Raw genomic sequence first — 22,325 nt, forward strand, 5'->3', positions numbered from 1 at the left:
GGGGCATTAATTAATTGTACTTTTCAATGTCAGGGATCTCTTATGTTGGGTTTGTTTGATTGTTTTTTTCTTTCGGTTTTAAATTATTTTTCGTTAGTCTAGAAAATAGAAACTCGAATTTGAAAACACGTTTGAGAATGTGGATTTTATTTTGAAAAAATAGAATACATTCATATTTGGATGAGTGGTTTTGACTTTTGAGTTGTCAGTGAAATTGTTGTTCTTGTGAGTTTTTGGAAAAAAAAATATAATTAATTTTCTAATAAAACGAGAGTTTTGTGCAAATAATTATCAGGGCAAAGGTATACGGATGGCCAAACCACCAAACCAGCAGATTCCAAAACCACTTCAGAACAGCATCTCTCCATATATAGCAAATCACCAAACCAGCAGATTCCAAGACCACTTCAGAACAACATCTCTCCATATAAGCAGCCTCTAGACCAGAAAACTAACAGCAATTCCCCAAGAAGTAGGAAAAAAATTAGTATATATAAGAGCATTTTTCCAACACTTCCCTCCGAATCCTCTTGCTAAACCCACACTCTCAAAGAATAACAGAAATAACACTTCACATCACCATTCAATTCATGTACACCCCCATTTCAAAATCCAACATAGAGATATAGTGTTATCATTATCACCTGCTTGAAATTTCAAAAAATTCTTAGCTATAACTTGAAGCTCAAGAATTCCACATATGGAAATTTTTAGGAGCCAAAAATTACAGTTACCCCAAATCATTTCAGGTTGGTGGAAATGTAAATCTAAACATTAAAGCCTCATCAGCCAAATGAATTAGCTGATCAAGAAGGGAAACATGTATTAGGATTAGCATTGTGGTAGATTAAAATATTATTTAATAAAAATTAGAATTAAATTATTTAGGATGTATTTTATCATTATTTTTAAATTGAAGTTCTTATGCATTGTTATTTGCTTGTTATTTTATTGTAATCAATTTAAAAACTCTTGTGTTTTAATAAATTCTGTAAGCGACATCTTCACCGTACTTGGAGTGAAGCTAATTTTCCTGAGTTTTCTCTGTCGTTTTTTGCTCCCATTTCTCCGGAAAGGAGAGAAAACTAACAGACATGAATCTAGTAAAATTATCGATAAAGAAAACTAACAGACATGAAGCGAAGCCCAAAGACTACCGTCCTGGCCAACTTTAGAGCATCAATCATAACATAGATAGGATAGCATTATTTATTTTAAAAGGAAATTCTTTGATTTGATAGTAGTCACGTATGCCTTCATGAATAGTAAGCATGCTCAAGATCGAATGGCTAATCGCCCCAATCACAAAGCTATCCACACCTTTCGAATAAGGATTCTTTTTAGGAATATTAAGCAAGTCCAGCATATATAAAGTCAACATCATTAATTGTGCACAATTTAGCTGGATGGACCACCTCTACTCTCCAATATGAAAGCAATATTCTCCTTTTTCCCATTCACACCTTTTGAACAAGAAATCTTTTTGGAATATTAAGTAGTACTGTCAAAAAAAGAAAAGAAAAAAGGAACACCCCTCTTTTCTTTTTTAAAGACAGGAAATCGGTGTATAAACACCAAGAAAGGTATCTTAGCGTTTACTTTCTAGCATATTAGAAGGGCGAGTCAATCAACCATGCAAGTGACACAGACATACTGAAGCAACAGTCGACCGTGGCTCATAATTGAATGTAAATGGTCCCTTGAGTGCATAATTGAATGTAAAGGGTTCCTTGAGTGCTGTATATATATATATATCATCACATTTTCTGTGCAGATTTGCAAGCGAAGCTCGTGCCAGTAGAGGAGATGATGGCGGCAAGATTTCTTCCTTATATTTGCTTTATTCTACTCATCTTGCTTCTTTGCATTGAAGCACAAGCTGGCCGTCTAGGCCCTACTCCTGATGATGAAGGTGAGGATCTTCTTCTTCTTCTTCTTCTTCTCTCTCTCTCTCTCTCTCTCTCTCTCTCTATATATATATATATGTGTGTATAGAATGGAAATCTAAACAGTAGAGCCTCAGCCTAATGAAGCTTTGATATACATATATGTGTGTGTAGGAGCGGACCCAGGAATTTTTGCTTGGAGTTTCCATGTCCATCATCAAATATATTAATGTATATTATTATATTATTATATTAATATATATTAAATTAATATATATTATTAATTTAATGAATTTGTCTCTTTTTTTCTTGGCTTGTGCAGTGTGTGTGCATGCGTTTTGCTTAGGAAAGTAATGTTATTTATTTTATTTATCTGTTTTTATTGTTTTTTAATGTATAATTGTTGTATCTTTAATTTTGAGGGGTTTATTATTATTTTAGGAAAAAATTTATTATTTTGGGGGATTTGAAGACCAGTTTTTGTAATATATATATATATATATATATATTAAAGGGTTTTCAAAATTTTTGGGGTTGCCACGGACCCCCCAAGCTTCAACGTACGTGGGTCCGCCCCTGTGTGTGTGAGTAAAGTTTTTGATAATTTCCTTTTATTTTTATTTTTTAATTTTTATGAATAACATTTTTCATTGCACACAATTAAAGAAGTACAAAGAATCTCTGAAACTGCACTGAACCTCAAGTTGCATGCACACCAACTTTACAACAACAACAACAAAAAAACCCTTTATTGAAAGAAAAAGTTAAACGGTTTTAGTTCTTTGAATGACTTTTAATTAATGGTTAGTTTTTTGAGTGGTTATTTTGAGTGATTTAGGTTTACAATATTTGTTTTAACTTCACAAGTTAAATGGTTTAATAATTTATAATTGCAAAATTGTTTAGCTCGACTCTTAGCATTGTTGCTATTTAGGGCTCCGAGTGATTGTTCTGAAAAATAGTTCACACTCAAACATACATTTTTCTTGGACCCTATATATTGTGTTTAGTCTATTTTGCTAGTTTTTTTTTTCCTAAGCTATTAATTTGCTAGTTGTTTATACTATTATGTATTTGCGATGATATGAGATTAAATGTAAGATTTCTATGCTTTATTTTATATAAACACTTACAAACACATATAAAAAGATTATATGTATTTATGTGATTTTGTATCTATATAAATTGGTCTCTCCCCAACTACAAAAAAAAAATAAAAAATAAAGACTACATTGTATTGAGTAGTATATATATGAAGGATTACAAAGACCTTTATTTATAGAGATGCTATGAGTGATACGCAAATAACCTAGTAGACTAAGGAAAGGTAAACCTAGAATACATAATGATGTAAATATCCATAGAATAATGTTCTTAACACTTATAAACTGGCCTGATAGTTAATGTAGTAGTTATTACGTCACCTACTAAAATGTAGAATTTAAAAGACTCGCATGACAGTCAACATTATATTTATTATGTTTAAAAACTGACATTGAAGTGCATGTGGCACTTCCTACTTCAACTTAAAACGCATGTGGGCAATTAATCACGTTAGACTCGTTAGTTTCGAAGTTGATCATTTCCTTTATTTATTTATTTGTTATTTTTTATATGAATAACATTTTTCATTGCACACAAAGAAGTAAAAAGAATCTCTGAAACGCCACTCAACCTCAAGTTGCACACCAACTTTACAACAACAACAAAAAAACAAGCTAATCTCAAGCTTCTGAGAAAGCCTAACAAAGAACAAACTCAAACAAACCCCATAAAACATAACTTAGGAACTAAACCTAACAAACATGCAAATTAATCACCAAACCAGCAGATTCCAAAGACCACTTCAGAACAACATCTCTCCATATAAGCAGCCTATAGACCAGAAAACTAACAGCAATTCCCCTAGAAGTAGGAAATAAATTAGTATAGATAAGAGCATTTTTCCAACACTTCCCTCCAAATCCTCTTGCTAAACCCACACTCTCAAAGAATAACAGAAATAACACTTCACATCACCATTCAATTCACAACCCCATTTCAAAATCCAACATAGAGATATAGTGCTATCATCATCACCTGCTTGAAATTTCAAAAAATTCTTAGCTATAACTTGAAGCTCAAGAATTCCACATATGGAAATTTTTAGGAGCCAAAAATTACAGTTGCCCCAAATCATTTCAGGTTGGTGGAAATGGAAATCTAAACATTAAAGCCTCATCAGCCAAATGAATTAGCTGATGAAGAAGGGAAATATGTATTAGGATTAGAATTGTGGTAGATTAAAATATTATGAAGCAAAAATTAGAATTAAATTATTTAGAATTGTGGTAGCCGAATAGGCCAAAAACTAAGTCTCATAAATTAGAGATGAAATAACCTTTGGTGACAAAAATAACCTTTCTCGACTTTGTCACCTCTTGTTCGGATATGTAAAAATATCATAAATGAGACTTGTTGGTTAGGGGGAAAACCCATATGATACATTAATTAAGGGCAGCAGTTGACTTTTACATCACCGACAATAACCAATAGCCTCAAGTCTTTTAAAACCGACAAAGAGAAAACGACATCTTCACCGTAGTTGGAGTGAAGCTAATTTTCCCGAGTTTTCTCTGTCGTTTTTCTCTTCCACTTCCCCGGGAAGAACAGGAGGAAAATCAGTGAAATCACACCCAAAGAGAGCTTGCATGCCCATCTGTGATGGGTATTTTTCTAAAAAACAAAATGCTCCAATCTGATGCGCCTGTTAGATATTTTTCAAACACAAAAAATGCCTTGTTGGCTGTTGCTGCTTCCATTTCCAACTGTGGTGCTCGCCTTGAAAAGTACCATTTATTCTGGCCCCAGAAGAGCTTACAGCTTGAGGATGAGCTCTCTATATATACCCACCAGCTTACAACACAAATTTGATGTTTATCTGGTGGCAGCACTTGGAAATTTCGTAAAATAGAGATGAGAAAATGGTAAGCCTAAACTAGAGATGAGGTCGTATGGAAATTTCGTAAGATTCTGTGTTTTGGTAATAAAAACGTTGGTTTATATTTTTGTATATATTAAATTATGGAGCATTTTAAGGCAAAGTTAATGGGAAATTAAAAAATTAAAATTGATGAGGTTGGTGTATAATGCATGCAGTGGAAGCACTTGGTGAAATAGCTAAACAAATGGGGAAGAAAGATTGGAATTTCAGCGTAGACCCATGCCGCAATGAGTCGAGCTGGTTAACACCAAAATCAGGATTGAGGCCATTGTACAACAATTCTCTAATCTGCAATTGCTCCTACCCTGCTGGCGTATGTCACGTGGTTCAATTGTATGTCACCCTTCATTTCCCTTATATTGAAATTGCGAACAGATCAAGTTTTTATTCAACAAAAAGCAGAAAAGTTCTTCAATTTGCTTTTATGCAAGTGAAAAGTACTTCAATTTGACTTATATTGGAAAGCTGAAAAGTTCTTCAATTTTCTTTTATGTAAGTGAAAAGTACTTCAATTTGACTTAATTGGACTTTGCTATCCATAATAAACAGAGTATATTATGCATTAAAGAGTTCTAATGGAAGTGTGAATAATCCTTTACCTATAATTATTCTTGTTACAGATTTCTTAAAGGGCAGGATCTTGATGGTGTGCTTCCACCTTCCCTGGTGAAGCTACCCTACCTAAAGATGATGTAAGAAGAGTCACCAACAATTTGTTCCTGAAAATTGATTTTAAGCTTCTAATCTAATAGCCCACTTTCCTCTTGCTTGTAGTGACCTCACTCGAAACTACCTCAATGGTACAATTCCACTCGAATGGACTTCTACAAAGTTGGAATACCTGTAAGTTACTGCTGAATTCATGTCTTATGTTAGCCAGTGAATGCTCTTTCTTATTGAATTAAGCTGATTCACTGCAGGTCCATTACTGTAAACAATTTATCAGGACCAATCCCAAGCTACCTGGGAAAAATTACCACTCTTACATACCTGTATCTTTCTTGCTCACCCTTTTTTATCTAGTAGAATGCAACATAGTTTGATTTGCTTTAGCTGAGCTTTAATATTGATGAAGACTATATTTTCAGGAGCTTAGAGAGCAATCTGTTTTCTGGAAGTGTTCCCCCTGAGCTTGGGAATTTGGTTAACTTGGAGTATCTGTCAGTTGTTTCTTTTTTAATCCTTCTATTCATTTTCAAATCAGATTGATGATTCTTTTCTTAATTATCAACGATTTACTTCTTCAACTGACACTAATTTGACCTGGTCTGAACTTCCCATTTGATGACTGCAGTAATCTTAATGCTAACAATCTCACTGGAGAGTTGCCAATAGCTCTCACTAATCTAACCAAATTAACGGAACTGTAAGTGGTTGGAGCCCATTTCTATACTTACAGTAATTTTATATATTTAATTGAAAAGCTTCAGGTTTCTATGTTATTCAGTCTTGTTTCCAATGTGGCTATATGCAGTAGGATTAGCAGTAACAACTTCACTGGAAAAATACCCTACTTTTTTCAAAGTTTGAAACAACTTCAGAAATTGTATGTGTTCTATTTTTTTATTTTTTTTTATTTTTTTAAATCCCATAATATTAAAATCTCTTCTAGTAGAATATTCAGGCGTAATCTAACCCGTTAGAATTGTGTTTTAACAGAGAGATTCAAGCTAGTGGTCTTGAGGGGCCCATCCCTTCTAGCATTTCGGTCCTGAGTAATTTAACCGAGTTGTAAGTTCTGCCTTGGTTGCATAATCTCTCTCTTATCTTCATGTGATACTCAAATTAACAAGATTTGTTGCTTAAGACCCTAACATTTATTAACAATGCAATTTGGTGCAGAAGGATTAGTGACTTACTTGGTGAGGGTTCTAAATTTCCAAACTTAAGCAGCATGACAAGCATGAAAAGATTGTAAGCATGAGGGTTCTTTTTCTGTTAAATTTCAACAACTCAAATGATACAAATTTATAGCAATTTTGCTTAGATGATGGCGGTTGACATTGCAGGTTGTTGAGGAGCTGCAATCTCTCCGGAGAAATTCCCTCATATATATCAGAAATGACAGTACTACAAATTCTGTAGTTCTTCCTTTCTGTTTTCTTCTCTGGCTTTTTTTTTTTTTTCATTAAGAACATTTAACTGTACATATATACAGGTGTGAAGTTTTATTTTTTCTCTTTTTTTTTTGGATAGTGAAAGTAGATATTGGTATCTTAAAATTTATGGACTTTGGGTTTTCATGGTACTCTATTCTTAAAGCAAACCATGGATAACTATTTCAATAAAGATTTTGGTCGTTCTTTCTAAAATTACGATCATCTGCTGAAACCATCAAACCGAGGTGTAGTTTTGGAGTGGGATTAGTTTGAAATAAGAAATGGGAAACATCGTTCATCTTATGAATATGTAATAATTAATTATCTTCTTTCATCTTTTAGCCTTTGAAAAGCAATGATGATTGCTTCTAATATTTACAACCTACACGGTTTAGAAAGCACCTATCTAAGGTTGTCAACCAATACTCATTGTAGGCATGGCAGCCATGATCCACCCCCTCCTACTCCTTTGGCCAATTGTGGCAGCTTCCATAAGATACCTTTGAACAATGCATGCTCTAGTTAGGCTGTCTATGGTGCATTGTTTTCATTAGAATGAAAATATATAATAAAAGTCCTTACATTGTTTATGGAATCTGTTTTGAGCTTCATGTGCACTGTTATATGGACATTGAAGTCTCTCTTTCAAATTTTTTTCTTCCTGTATGTTATGTTTCTTGACTCTATACCTTAAATTCTGGACATTCATGTCTCATTTTGTAATCCTTCTTCATTTTTATATCCATGCAGAGATCTTAGCTTCAACAGATTGGAAGGAAATGTTCCAGATTTTCAAGGTCTATAAAAATTGGAATACATGTAAGTGTGGAGTCAAAACCCTAAATCTAGCTCTATTGCAGAGAAGCTCAAATAAACATTATATACATTTATATATGTCTGTGTGTGTGTGTCATATATATCATCACAAAGTATATCTTACATTCGAATATTTCTCCTTTAGTAATGATATAAATAAGTTTTTATCCAGAGCATGATTATGTTGCTATTTGAACAGGTTTCTTACAAGCAACTTGCTCAATGGGCCTATTCCACCCTGGACCAAAAACCGAGATAGTCGCCTGTATATAATTCATCTTGAACTCTATTTGAAATTTGCATGAAATATTTCTTTTTCTTTAATTCTTTATGTTTCTGCAGATATTTAATCTTTACAGGCGTCATCATTTTCAAATATACATGTCTTTGGACATTGATTCATCTCATTAACCCTTTATGGTTAATGGGAGATCTCCTTCTATCATATTGAATGGGTGAATTCAACTGATTTTGCTACCAATATAGATTTGCTTCTTGCATCATGTGACTCCAGTAAAAAAGAGTGGAGGGAAATTTCATTTTTCCATTGTTATGTTGGATATCTGTTATTTGGAAACACCATGTTGACGATTAATTTTTAGTTGGTTAAGGAAATTTGGTGGTCTTAGCTTGAGTTGACAGGTTAAACTGCTGATTTAGAGTACATGTTAGATGTGGTCAGTCATGCTACTTCTGTAAGGGTCAGATGTTGTCTGTCGAGGTGTTTCTGAAATATTCAAATGAACTCCTTTTACAATTATATTTAGTTTATCAAAACCTTTTCAAATATACTTTTTCTTTTCTTATGGATTTATAATGAGTTATGAATGAAAATACGTTTTTGTGCAGACATGTGGATCTTTCTTACAATAACTTCTCAAAAAGCTCTGCGCTGCGTACTTGTCGAGAAACCCTGTAAGTAATTTTCTTATCCTTTAATTTACTTTAGGTTTCCATACTTACCCTCTTCACAAGTTTGTAGTTTTTCGAAACTAACTAGGTTCTCATTTTATCAGGAATTTGTTTCAGAGCTTCTCTGGACAGAACAACTTGTAAGCTTCTAACTTGTAGACTTATAAGCAGAACAATGTTTTTGGATCTGGCTTACTTTTCCTGTTATTTTAAATCTACTGTCAAGATTAAAACTTCCCCATTTTTAGTCCAAACAACGTAATTTTAAAGAAACTAACAGAAGTCATTTGCACCAAACGAAAACTGTCCTCTTCCTTCTTCACCCACTTTCACTTTCTCTCTCTCTGTAAATTCGTCTTTCAAACCTTTTCAATACTTTCCTCCCTCTCTTTTTACTCGTTAACTTCCACAACTCTGACAGTTTCAAAGCCATAATTTTCTCTCTTCTCCATCTCTCTTCTTGCCTTTCTCTGCAAAAACCAGGCCTTGTTCTTTGTTTTCTGCAAAACCAGTTAAGCAATCCTATGGTTGCTGAAAGGAGGGGTTAAAAGCTCAAAACTTTGAGAGGAAAATAGTTATTTTTTTGGTCCCTGAGGATTCTGTCCCTTTGGCTAAATTCATGAAGAATGGGCTACTGCATCGGTTAGGTTTCTTTGGTTTTATAGAGTTGACCATTCCTCTTTCATGGCATTCATATGATTCCAAAAAAGTTATTAATCAAAGATATTGTTTGCACTGAAATTTTTCCGTGGAAACATCATTATGGGGATGTTTTAATCTTAGCCATAGATTTAATTTCTCCATGATGTAAGCCGGATCCATGTTTTTCTGTTCTTTTTTTCTTTTTTTTTTTGGCTTTTATTTTGGAGAAGCGTTTCCCTTTTTATTCTGCTAAGTTCACACTTCTTTCTTGCACGACTCTAATTAAGAACACTTGGTGATGAGTGCTAGACCTATCCATGCTCAGAAGGTAATTTAGTACCTTATTCAAATTATGTGGTGTGTGCTTTAATTATGTTGTCAAGCATTCCTTTTGATATTTTCTTTCCTAAATGAAAGAAAATTACAGTAAAATATTTCTTCTTTTTATTGGCAAGTAAATGAAATAAGATGAAGTTAATACATAATTACCTTTTTGCTCTATAATGTTTGCTTATTTTTTATTTTATTAAAAAGCTGTTGTTTTTGTTTCTTGGTAGATCGGTACTCATTGCATATAAATTGTGGTGGAAGGGCAACTACTATTGGAAACATAGAGTACGAAGGGGATCAAATCCAAGCAGGTCCAGCAAAATTTGTTCCTAACACCGCTAGTTGGGGATTCAGTAGTAGCGGAATGTTTTGGGACTCCAACGATTCCTCTGATCTATACACAACAAATAATGTGTCAATACTAAGAATGAATAACTCTGGATTATTCATGAGTGCACGCCTCTCTCCTCTTTCTCTGACATATTATGCACGTTGCTTGGCAAATGGAAACTATGCTATGAAACTATACTTTGCAGAGATAGTATTCAGAGACAATAGATCTTTTTATAGTCTTGGAAGACGGATATTTGATATTTATATCCAGGTATGGTGCCATATTCCTTTTGCTTTATACGTAGAACACAATTTTATTGATTTAATTTGTTACAGGAAACGTTGGTGCGGAAGGATTTTGATATTGAACATGAAGCTCAAGGTGTTGATAAAGCAGTTGTTATGGAATTTAAGACAGTTGTGAGGAATAAAGTCTTACAAATCCGCTTTCATTGGGCTGGGAAAGGGACAGCAGTTGTCCCAAAGAGAGGAACATCTGGTCCTCTCATCTCAGCTATCTCTGTTAAAGCTGGTAACCATTTCTTGGAGTCCGAGAATCTTTTTACTTGCCAACGTTTTTCATACTTATTAGATTGATGAACAATAAAAGCATAGCATGATATAGTTTAGGTAGAACCCATGATTATTTGCTGTAAAAAGTATTACCCAAAATAAGATTAAACTGCAACTAGATGGAAGAAATCAGTCTATAGAATATAATTTAATCGAATTACTTTGTTACAGAATGAATTGGTGCTGAAGGATTTTGATATTGAAAAGGAAGCACAAGGAATTGACAAAGCAGTCATTAGGAATTTTACAGCAATTGTTAAGTATAAAACTTTGGAGATTCGCTTTTATTGGTCTGGGAAAGGGACCCAAGACGTCCCAATGAGAGGAACATATGGTTCTCTTATATCAGCTATCGCCACAGACTCTGTTGAGTAACATAGGTTGTACATGCTGTGTTCCTTCTTTAACATCGTGAGACATTACTAGTCTCTCTTTTTTTTTTTGTGTTGTTGAAAGAAACTCAATACACTAGTCATCACTTTGTAAAGATCTTGTATAAGTATATAGTAAATCTTACTGATGGTGTGTATTAAATGGAGTTGGACTGTTTAAATGATTATAAAGAGACTCAATTGTGATTAATCATTTTAGGATCGGATGTGAGTAGCATTTCTTTTGGTATTGACAACACCAATAGGCTTTGGTTATGTCACACCAAATTGTTATCTTGGACCAAGCCAACCTAATTGACACAACATGCCATGCTTTCTTTTTTGCATCATGCCACGTTTGCCTTATTGCCCATGCTAAGCCAAGCTGGCCATGTAGTTATAATGTATATTATGCCTCAAACTCAATCTGTAATCTGTGAAATATATTCGTGTCCTTGTTATTGCTTCTATGAAGCCCTCTCTTCCACATTGTCATCATATAAAGAAGTCTAAGTTGTTTTGTGTTCTTGTTGCAGAACAATCTCTGAAGCATAATTGGTGGCTTATAACTGCAATTGGTATGATGATCTATAAAAGATGAAAGTTATTATAATCTATCATATAATGAAAAGACATTTATATTTTTGTAAGTTTTAGAAGAATGTATCATTTCTACAATATATTGTTTGGTAATTTTTCTTCTTTTTTTCTGCCCTAATGAAGTACATGACCTAAAACATTCTTGGTGTACAGGCATCTCCACAGCTGTGGCTGGGATTGCAGTGATATCTTTTGTGATTATCTGTACCATTAAGAGAGGACACTTTCCAATTAATTCAATGGTAAGGTGGAAAAGAGATGCAAAGAATGATCAGTTCAATACTGAGGAAATCTTTAAGAACTACGGATCAATAGCCCCAAAGCGATATACTTATTTGGATGTGAAGAAATTTACCAACTCATTCAAAGATAAAGTAGGAGAAGGAGGATATGGTGTTGTATACAAAGGGAAGCTACCTGATGGGCGTATGGTGGCAGCGAAAATCTTGAGCATGTCCAAAGGTAATGGAGAAGAATTTATTAACGAAGTGGCTAGCATTAGTAGAACATCACATGTGAATATAGTCACTCTTTTAGGTTTTTGCTACGAGAGGACAAAAAGAGCTCTAATCTATGAATTTATGCCTAGTGGATCTCTTGATAAGTTCATATATGATAAAGGATCTCAAATTACAAATTGTCAATTGGACAGCAAGACTATGTTCCAAATTGCGATTGGCATTGCTCGAGGATTAGAATACTTGCACCGTGGTTGTAACACAAGGATCCTACATTTTTACATAAAACCACAAAATATACTTTTGGATGAAGAATTGTGCTAAAAAATCTCTGATTTTGGCCTTGCTAAACTATGCAAGACAAAAGACAGTATTGTGTCAAGACAAAAAATCTCTGATTTTGCATGAGAGGAACTATAGGTTACATTGCCCCAGAAGTATTTAGTCGGAACTTTGGTGGAGTCTCTCACTAGTCTGATGTTTATAGCTATGGAATGTTAGTTCTTGAAATGGTTGGAGCAAGAAAAAATTTTGATGGTGGAATCTCTCATACCAGCGAAATATATTTTCCACATTGGATTTATAACAAACTTGAACATGGTGAGAGTTTGGGAACTTTGGGGGATATAACAGAGGAGGAAGAAGACACAATAAAAAAGATGATATTGGTGAGCTTATGGTGCACTCAAACCATTCCTTCCGATTGGCCATCAATGAATAAGGTGATAGACATGTTACAAGGTAGCCTTCAATCTTTACAATTTCCTCCAAAGTCTTCAATGTATTCACCTGTAAGGTCGCCTCAAGATTCTTTCACAGCTTCAGAGTCACATAATCTACCACTTTAAGTGGCTGCAATTTATATAATAGGATTCAAATTTTTTTTTTTTTTTTTTTTCGGAAAAAAAAAAAAAAACATAAATGGATTGTGTTGACGTGTCGACTTGAAGAGTGGTGCAAAAGCAACTTGTCAGCCCTAAGTTGAGTGGGGTCATACGCTCAACAACCTAGTGTTGAATGGGGATTATGCGTTCGGCGGTAGTCATAAGATAAGGACTAGTTTAGTTAAATAACTTATTGAATACAATTTTCAATTTCAGTTACGTGTATGTATGGTTGAGTTTGTAAAGCATGATTTGCTTTTAGTATGTTGCTTTATTATTACTTTTTCGGCAAATTAATTGATCAATGTCTATATGTACATGTTTTCATTTTAATGTTTAGAAGTGAGAAAATATGATAGTGTCAAAGTTAGTATTGAGTTTCAGTTTGATATTTCAAGTGAGAAGAAAAGTCTGTCTCTCGCTCTCGTTTTGATTTCACAAAAGAAATATTTATACTTCAACATTTCAGCAAAAGCGCATTATCGCATTGATTTTTCTGAATTATGTGTATCTGTCTTTACAGAAAAGTTTTACCTTGATTTCTTCTAACAATCAAAAGAGAGAAATTTTAATAAACAAAAAGGGGCTCACGTCACACAAAGTAATGGTTGGATTCTTTTACTTACTAAGTCGTGAATTCACACTTTTACTTGTAAGAGCGAAAGGCGGTGGGTGTAACGCCTCACCTGGATAAATGAATTATTTGTAATATTCACGTGTCACTACTACTATTCATAATAATCCACGCAGCGGAAAATATGCTATATATATTTTTTCTAAAACTACAAACTGACCTTTTGAAACACCATAGCACTAGCATAAACATAACTTACTGTGTTATGATAGCCATTTTTGCTCTTATAGAGTATCTCTTTTTGTTTACTGAAAACTTAAAAGTGCAACACTTTTTTTTTTTTTTTTTGGGCAGTATCTCCGATTCTCCAACACCACTCAAAAATGATCTTTGTGTTTTTCTCGACTCATCGAGTACATCAACATCAAGATATCATCAACGAACACGACCACAAACTAATCCAAGTAGTTGTGAAATACCCAGTTTACCAATAAAGATTGATGGTGCATTAACCAACCTGAATTGTATGAGCAAAAACTCGTAATGGTTGTACCGGGTTCTAAATGTCGTGTTATGCGCATGTTCACGCCTAATCATCAGCTGATGGTACCCTAATCAAAGATCTATCTTAGAGAACACATTGGCACAATACAAGTGATCAAATAGATCGTCGATGTGTGTCAGGGGTACTTGTTTTTCACTGTCACTCGATTCAACTCCCAATAGTCTAAGTACATCCGCATAAATCCATCTTTTTTCTTCAAGAACAACCATAGAAACTCCCAATGGAGACATACTAAGGCAGAAGAAGCCTTGTCTGGGACTGGGCAAAAACCTGTCCAACCCGCAGACCAAACCCTCCCCAACCCGCCCCATGCGAGTTTAGTGTTTATTTTCACGGGTTCGGGTTGGGAATCTCCAACCCGTACGGGGCGGGGCGGGTTTCAGGTTTATCAATTTTTCTTATGCGGGTACCTGCCCCGACCCACACTTAACCTAAAACACAAAAAAGTTGAAAAACCCTAGAGACCCTTAGACCCAGCACTCAACACACAACCTATCAGCCACACCTTTGGATCTCTCATCTCACTCTCGCCTTTGGATCTCTCACTCTCGCCTCTCGATCTCTCACTCTGGCGCTCAGCTGCTCAACTCTCGCCTCTCGATCTCTCATCTCACTCGCGACTCTCATCTCTTTGACTCTTGCCTCTCACCATCGGCTCTCAATGTCGGAGTCTCTCTCACCGTCGCCTCTCCTCTCTCCTCAGTCCTCACGGCTCACTGTCTCCGCTCCTCTCTCTCTCGCCGCTCATCTCTCTGTCGCGGCTCCTCTCTCACTGTCGCTTCTGCTTCTTACTAAGGTTTGATTATGGAACCTGCCTGCAAGTATACTTTGTTGATGGAAGGTACTGTAGGTTTTTGACCTTGCCTGCAACTTACTTTGTTGATGAAAGTTTGGTTTGTCTAGTCTTTTGTAAGGGCTTGGTTTAGCCTGTTTTTGGGTTGCTGTTGGTGTTTTGCAGCTTGTGTTTTTTGTTTGGTGTGGTTCTGGTTTTTGGCCTCTGCATAGGCTATTTTCAGCCTGCTTTACCAGGTTTGTTTTAGGTGTTGATGTGTAATTGGTTCTTGTTTTGATCTATAAAGTTGCTTATTCATCAAAAAAAAAAAAAAAATTATGGTTTGCTTATGTTGTTTTGATCCCACCCGACCCAACCCGCAAAGCAGAAAAACCCGCACCTATTTAACCCGCACCGCAATACTTGAACCCGCGCGGATCTTGGTCATTGGGCTCAGGCTGCGGGTTGAAAAATCCCAAACCCGCAAGGTGCGGGGTGGATGGAAAAAAACCCAATACCCGCCCTGCCCAGCCCTACTTGTCCATAAGCTCATGTAGCTACAACTTCGGTGGGACTTGTTGGGAATGAAATAGAAGAATTTTTTTTTTTTTTTTTTTTTTAAAAAAAGGGGAATAATGGTAGAATGAAATTGAACATGACAAGTTGCAGTTGTGTATAAATCTACCCCCACAATGACATGTGAAGAATAATGGTAGAATGAAACTAGTTGTAGCTAGTTGAGTATAAATCTACCCCAGAATGACTTAAACTGAGAACCTCTTTGAGATTGTATTTAAGAAATAGAGCTTTTAAGTCAAAAAAAACTTTTGAGCAAAAACTTCATTTGTAAGCTTTTGCCAAAACTCTTTCTTGACCATTTTTTATACTTTTTGGACCTTTAAAAGCGCATTTAATTAATTTTACCAAACAATTACATTTTTCTTCAAACGAATTTTTTGAGTGTTAAAAGCTCTTTTAAGCCCCTTAAACGCCCCTCAGCATTCTTAAGACTTCAACTTTTCTCTAACATTCCTATAGAAGTATCAAAAAACGACATGCAAATAAGTTGCCTCCCAATAGGATTTTAACATATTCTAAAAGTTGTGAAGACTCTTTGTCCTATCCATTAGACAATGAACACCTTTTTTTTTTTTTTTTTTCTTCTTTTTTGAATTGGCCTAGGTTTTTTTTCTTTTCTCTCCAGCGCCTCCAGCCAGAGAAAAGAACGACTTGGGGTGGGAAGAATCGGCTGACTTGTTTCTTCCCACCCCTCCTTCCCTCACCTTCCCTCTTTTATCTTTCTTCCTCTCTCTCTCTATTATGCCTCTCACCAGTGATTGTTTTTCTCCGGTTTTATCCCTCGCCTTGTGCAATTTATCCCATCTCCACTAGGAACCCAACACCAGCCTCTCCTCCGACGCTCCTCCGCCTCCTCTGAGTCGCGGCTTCAGCCTTTTCGTTCGATTTTGTCGTGGGTCTACGATTTGGATTCTTCGCAGTCCGATCTCGTTTCCCATGGCAGCCCTGCCACCTATCACGCCCATCCACCATCATCTCCGGCTTCATCTCCTCCCTCCGCCGCGTTGCAACCATTTCTACCACTGGGGTTGCTAATTTTTGGTTTAGGAGATTTTGTTATGCTTTTATTTGCTTGTATTTGTTGTCTCTTTGTATTTCCTTGTGTTTTTCTGCTCACTGTGTTCATTTTCTGGACTAGATCCTTGATCTGGCTTTCGTTTGTATTTTTGACAGAGATCTTCTCCTTTCCGACTACTGATGGTTGGCTGTGTTGTTCTTTTCCAACCACTGATGGTCGTGTCGGCTACCCTTTGGGGTGTTCCATTTACGGAATTTTGCCGTTTATTACAGCCTTTTTCGGCTGTTTCGGTTCGCTTGATGGGCCAAGTCATTTATTTGACTCATTCCCAACTGTTACTAGAATTTCTCTGTCGTTTTCGCCTTTAGTTTGTTTTGGGTCTATTGTTGGGGAGCTCATCCCTTTTTCGTTTTTAGGATCGTCCCCTCTTTTTTCCTTTCGGATTAGGAGTGGAAATGATCATTCCATGTAACCCCTTCCTTGTTCAATTAAAAAAAAAAAAAAAAACACTTTTTTTCTTACTTTGATAGTTGTAATCACTATATTATATATTCTCTATGCAAGTAGACATTTTAAATAATCTCTGACGTACAAAATAAATATGATATGGTTATAAGTAATATTATTTTAAACACCGAAAAAGTTGTTTTAATTATTTTAATTGAAAAAAAAAAAAATTATTTGACAGACAAAGGTTGTGCCAAGTAACTAAAGAGACTGTAGAAGATGGTCATCGAAAAATCTAGCACATGTCGCAATAAATAATTGGTCCATGCATTATCCCCTCTTTTCCGTTGGCAAGTGTTGGAAGCAACTGATTTGTTTATTTCTTCAATCAGATCTAGACATGTTTGTTTACATAGAGAAGTATCATGCTTATCAATTTGCATCACAAGCATCGCTTGCTCTGTACAGTAGTGTTATGGAAAATTAAGCAGTTGAAAGGTCGCCTGAGAAAGCAAAATAAGACAAGGAAAATGCCAACAACTTTGTCAATAAAATCGGCCATGCACTGTCTGTTGATGTCACATCAAGCACAAAGTTGTTCAACTTTACCCATAAACAAGTGAGTCAAAATTCAGCCGATTTTCAATCATTAGTTTTACTCAAAATTTGTTTTAAACCAATTTGTAAAGAACTCAAAATTTGTTTTAAACTAATTTGTAAAGAAAGAGTGCCTAAGAGTTTATATATATATATATATATATGATTACTTAAGATCATAACATTTTATCACGCTGTGTAGTTGATGTCCACATCGAACTACTCTATTAACACTCACTTGATAGTTATTTTTCTTTCTGCGACTCTACTCATCTTTGAATATTCAATGCAAATACATACTCATCAGCCCTTCTGTGACTAGACCACCAAGTTGTAACTCTTTCAATTTCATACTCGATGATTTGTATTTGATCTCATATTTAACAATGTAGATAGTTTTAATATCAAATGAAACTTTGGAGAAAGCGGCTTGCAATGACAGAGTATCTAGCTAAAATTGTTCTGAACATTTATTTACGTGACAAATACTCAAGGGACTTGAGAAAAGAAGGGAATAAAATAAGTTAATACCAATTCCCACGGTCCCACGGAACACTTACGAGAAAATTCTACTATAAAAAATAGTAAAAAAATAAAAGAAAAAAGAAAACAAAAGTAAAAGACAAAAAGAAAAAATTCTTTTATCCACGGCTTCTCTCGCTTTTCTTTTGTCAAAAACTCATATCACATCAGCCATTATGAGCTTTGACGTTTTGAATCCAAGTATGAATAGCCATGGCTTCGGCTCTGAAACATTAGATAGAGAGCATTTTCCATACATAAAATATTCATAAACAATCTGGTTGTTTCTTCTCTTTCAAAATTTGAAGTCCATCTAATCCAAAACCCAGATGGATTGTAGTCGACATAAACAGTCCAACGTATACTAATCAACGGATGCGACAAATCTACCACGACTAACCAAAGGTTTTTAAAAAGTTAAAAAATAACTAAAATACACTTTTGATCAAAGTTTAAAAAGTAAAAAACGTTTTTTTTAACTTAAAAATATTATTTCTCAAACGCAACCCAAACATGCTTTTAGCACCCATAAATTCTTTTAAAATCATTTTTTTTTTTTTTCAAAAACTATACAGAAAAGCGACATGGAATGGTTCATTGGCTCACATGACTTGATGTCAATTTGGGAAACTATTTTGCTTGGCTTGCATGGAAATCTGACCAGATTCTTATTTGCATGAAAATCCGGCCCGAGGGTCCGGCCCGAAGGTCGGCATGATGAAAAGGTCCTTATTTACATAAAACAAAGCCCAAGGGCCCATGAAGTATCTCGTAGGTCACCTTTGACCCACCCGTGAGCCACTCACGAATGGCCGCCACCCAACTCGCATAGGAGGGTCTCGAGTTGCCCCTCGAACTACGAGAAGGTTGCCACCAACCCCCCTCGTCTACCAAATCTTGAGCTTGTCACCTTGTCGCGCAAGCAATCGCCAAGAAAGGTCAAGACCAATAGCAACCCAAGCGTACGAACCTACATCTGTCTCATCACTGTATCTCGAGCCCCAAAACATGCACCTATGCTCAACAAATTTGGTGAGCACTGTAGCTCAACATTTCATAATTTAAATTAATTAAAAAATAATCTGGTTCTCTCTCCTCTTTGAGAATAGTGAAAATAGATAAAGAAAAAATATTTTAAATAGAATAATTGGCTAGCTAAAATGTTGAGCTGAATGTAGGTATTTTGGAAAAGTTGATAGTTAAAATAAAATAAAGTGTTCTTTAGATAAATATTTGGTGAGCTGGACATGAATGCTCTAAAGGGGAGGGGCTTTTTGTTGATTGAAGAAGAAGAAAAGTCGCTGGGGGAGGGGGTGAAAACCCTTAAATTTTCATAATTTACATAACTACCTCAAAAATCATTAATTTTTATTCTTTCCCCCTTATTTTATTTCTAATTAAATTAGGCAAATCCCCTTTAATTCCCCTAATTATCTCAAATTTTATCATTTAAAATTTTATTACAAACATTTATTATTGTTAAACTAATAATTAAGTGATTGAATTCACATCTTCCTATAAGCTTAAGCATTTGGGACAACTAGTGATTTAACAGGGTATCGGAGCCAAAGATCCTGAGATCGAACACTGACTCCATCAAATTACCCCCCACTTAAATTAAATATTTCATGTGTTGGACATCACCTATTAAAAGGAATTTTGAGCCTTCATGTGATTAAAGTAATTAAATTTACATTTTTCTATCAGTTTAAGCTTTTAAGATAACTGGTAGTTTAAAATGGTATTAGAGCTAAAGGTCCTAAGATCGAACATTGACTCCATCAATTCACCCCATTTAAATTAAATATTCCACGTGTTAGGCCCCACCTATTAAAAAATGGGAGTTTGAGCCTACACGTGAGGGGGAGTGTTAAACTAATGATTAAGTGATTAAATTTATCTCTTCTTATAAGTTTAAGCTTTTGGGACAACCGGTGATTTAACAATTATTAATATTTTCCATATTTCCTTAGTAGGGTACTGCCTTTTATCTACAAAATTTGTAATCTATCATCTTTTTTTTTTTTTTTTTTTTTTCCTTTTAATTTTTGACATGCAGATTTCTTAAAGGGCAGCATCTTGATGGCGTGCTTCCACCATCATTGGTGAAACTAACCTACCTCAAGGCAATGCAAGAAGAGCTTCCAATTATTTATCTTTCATCTTATTACCAAAAATTTAGGTTATAAGCTTCTATTCTAACATCAAATTTTTCTCTTGCTGATAATGATTTCAATAGGAACTACCTTAGTGGTACAATACCACAGGAATGGGCTTCTACAAAGTTGGAAAATCTGTAAATGATTCTCTAAACTTTTGTGACCAAGGTTAGCCAGAAAAATCTAACTACTGACCTAATATTGGAATGTATCAAGTGCAGGTCCATCAGTGCAAACAGCTTATCAGGGCCTATTGACTACTTGGGAAAGATTACCACTCTTAAATCTATATATGCTCTAGATCTCTATATTAAAATGATCACAAAGCTTCATTTGGTTTAGGCCTTTTGTAATCTTGAAGGACTGTATTTCAGGAGCATAGAGAGCAACCTGTTTCCTGGACCTGTTCCCACTGAGCTTGGGAACTTGGTGAACTTGGAGAGACTATTAATGTTTCTTTCTTCCAAATAACATTTCTAAATTCTCAATGATTTTGTTTGGTGAGCTTAATGTTTTTATTTTAGTGAATTTTGAAAGCATAAGGACTTAGAATTGTGAATGGTCTTTATCAAGAACTAAGTTGATGAATTCCCTATTAGACTATCTACAAATATACAGGTCCAGAGGAATATCGATTAAAATTGGACTAGCCTATGAGCCAAAAAATATTTGTTGGCATAGCTAGAGGTCTGACTTTCTTGCATGAGGAATCCTTACTACGAATTGTTCATAAAGACATCAAAATTAAACTACCAATGTTCTTCTGGATAGGGACCTTAACTCAAAGATTTTTGACTTTGGTTTGGCCAAGCTTGATGAAGAAGAAAACACCCATATTAGCACACGAGTTGCTGGAACAATGTAAGTACCTTTTCCCTCTTTCCTTGAACATGGAGTCTATACTTCATTTTCTTTTGTGGTTCTATTCTTCAATATGGAGCTGCCTTTGCTTTTCTTTTGGCCTCCCATAGATTAAGTACTATAGACATCCCGGATTAAGTATTTTGTAGGAGTTTATATGTTAATAGTATTTTGGTTGAAAAAGTGTTTTGATGTACATGACATAAAAATAAAAGTAATTTTAACATAAAAATGTACTATTAACATTGAGAGAAAAGATGGAATCACAAGCTTTCTGGGTAAAGTTCATTTTCTTGTGCTTCTTGAAGACCCAACAAAAGTTTTTAACATAATATCCAGGAAGGAGCAAAACAAAACAATCGGCTCAAATTCTCGTAAAATGAAAATTCCAGGATGTTTCCAACTTGCAAGTTGCACAATTAATCAAATATTCTTCTTCCTTGCCGGCGATAATTTTCTGTATCTTTGACAGAGTGAAATTACCTCTCAATTCTAGGAGTCTTATTGATTGCATAATTGCATGCTGAATGCAAATTATCTAAGTCATAATTTAATCTTTATTTGCAGAGGGTATATGGCGTAAGAATATGCACAATGGGGATATTTAACTTATAAAGCAGATGTCTATAGTTTTGGGATTATTGCTCCGGAAATTATCGTTGAGAAGAGCAACATGAAATATCGACCAAATGTGAATTGTGTATGCCTTCTAGATTGGGTAAGATTGATCTTTTTTCTTTTAATATATATGCTACCATAAATAACGTTTGACGGCCTAGCTGCTTCTTTGTCCCTTTCCACCACTCAACTTGGTCATCCTGATTTGTTACTCTAGCCTCAAGTAGCAAAATAAACTAACATATGTTGAAATTGTTTGACTCGTTCACTTCACACTTGAGTTCAACTTATAGACCCCTTTTTTCTTTTTTTTTTCCTAAGCGAGTATGGCTGCTTATTCTCTCTTGTTGATTTGCTACTTTTCATTTCCATTCTCTTTTCTTTGCTTATTATAGGCACCTGAACTACAAAAAAAAAAAAAAAGAGGGTAATTTAATGGAGCTGGTGGATCCGAAGTTGGGTTCCAAGTTAAAAAAGGAGGAAGCTATTAGAATGATCAAAGTTGCTCTCTTATGCACTAATGCATCGCCAGCACTAATGGATCTAAGTATATATGGCAATGAATAGGGGTTTAGTGCCTTAAGAGACAAGTTTGAACAACTCCAAGCAGTACCAATGAGCCAAAGTGGAGAAGATAGCCTTATTCATTCATCAGAAGCGACATGAGTTCGATCTTCTTCTACATTTGCCCAGGATCTTTATCGACTTAATCTTGATTCTCAGTAA

At 35.0% G+C, this 22,325-nt stretch overlaps 1 pseudogene across 1 annotated transcript; it reads left to right on the forward strand.

The window, feature by feature from the left end:
* The first annotated feature begins 1,787 nt into the window (after window positions 1-1,787).
* LOC132169354 (putative leucine-rich repeat receptor-like serine/threonine-protein kinase At3g14840) lies at window positions 1,788-22,325 on the forward strand (annotated as a pseudogene). Its single transcript, XR_015911589.1, has 25 exons — window positions 1,788-1,912; window positions 5,025-5,202; window positions 5,490-5,561; window positions 5,644-5,712; window positions 5,790-5,861; window positions 5,958-6,029; window positions 6,164-6,235; window positions 6,344-6,415; window positions 6,529-6,600; window positions 6,712-6,783; window positions 6,879-6,950; window positions 7,719-7,787; window positions 7,984-8,049; window positions 8,634-8,699; window positions 8,801-8,836; window positions 9,626-9,666; window positions 9,896-10,272; window positions 10,338-10,586; window positions 10,746-10,908; window positions 11,482-11,523; window positions 11,699-12,149; window positions 19,187-19,197; window positions 20,739-20,981; window positions 21,549-21,710; window positions 22,016-22,325. The product of XR_015911589.1 is annotated as a putative leucine-rich repeat receptor-like serine/threonine-protein kinase At3g14840 (transcript).

Source organism: Corylus avellana, chromosome 1 (assembly GCF_965113065.1).
Source record: "Corylus avellana chromosome 1, dhCorAvel1.hap1.2, whole genome shotgun sequence".
In the NCBI taxonomy this organism is placed as follows: domain Eukaryota; kingdom Viridiplantae; phylum Streptophyta; class Magnoliopsida; order Fagales; family Betulaceae; genus Corylus; species Corylus avellana.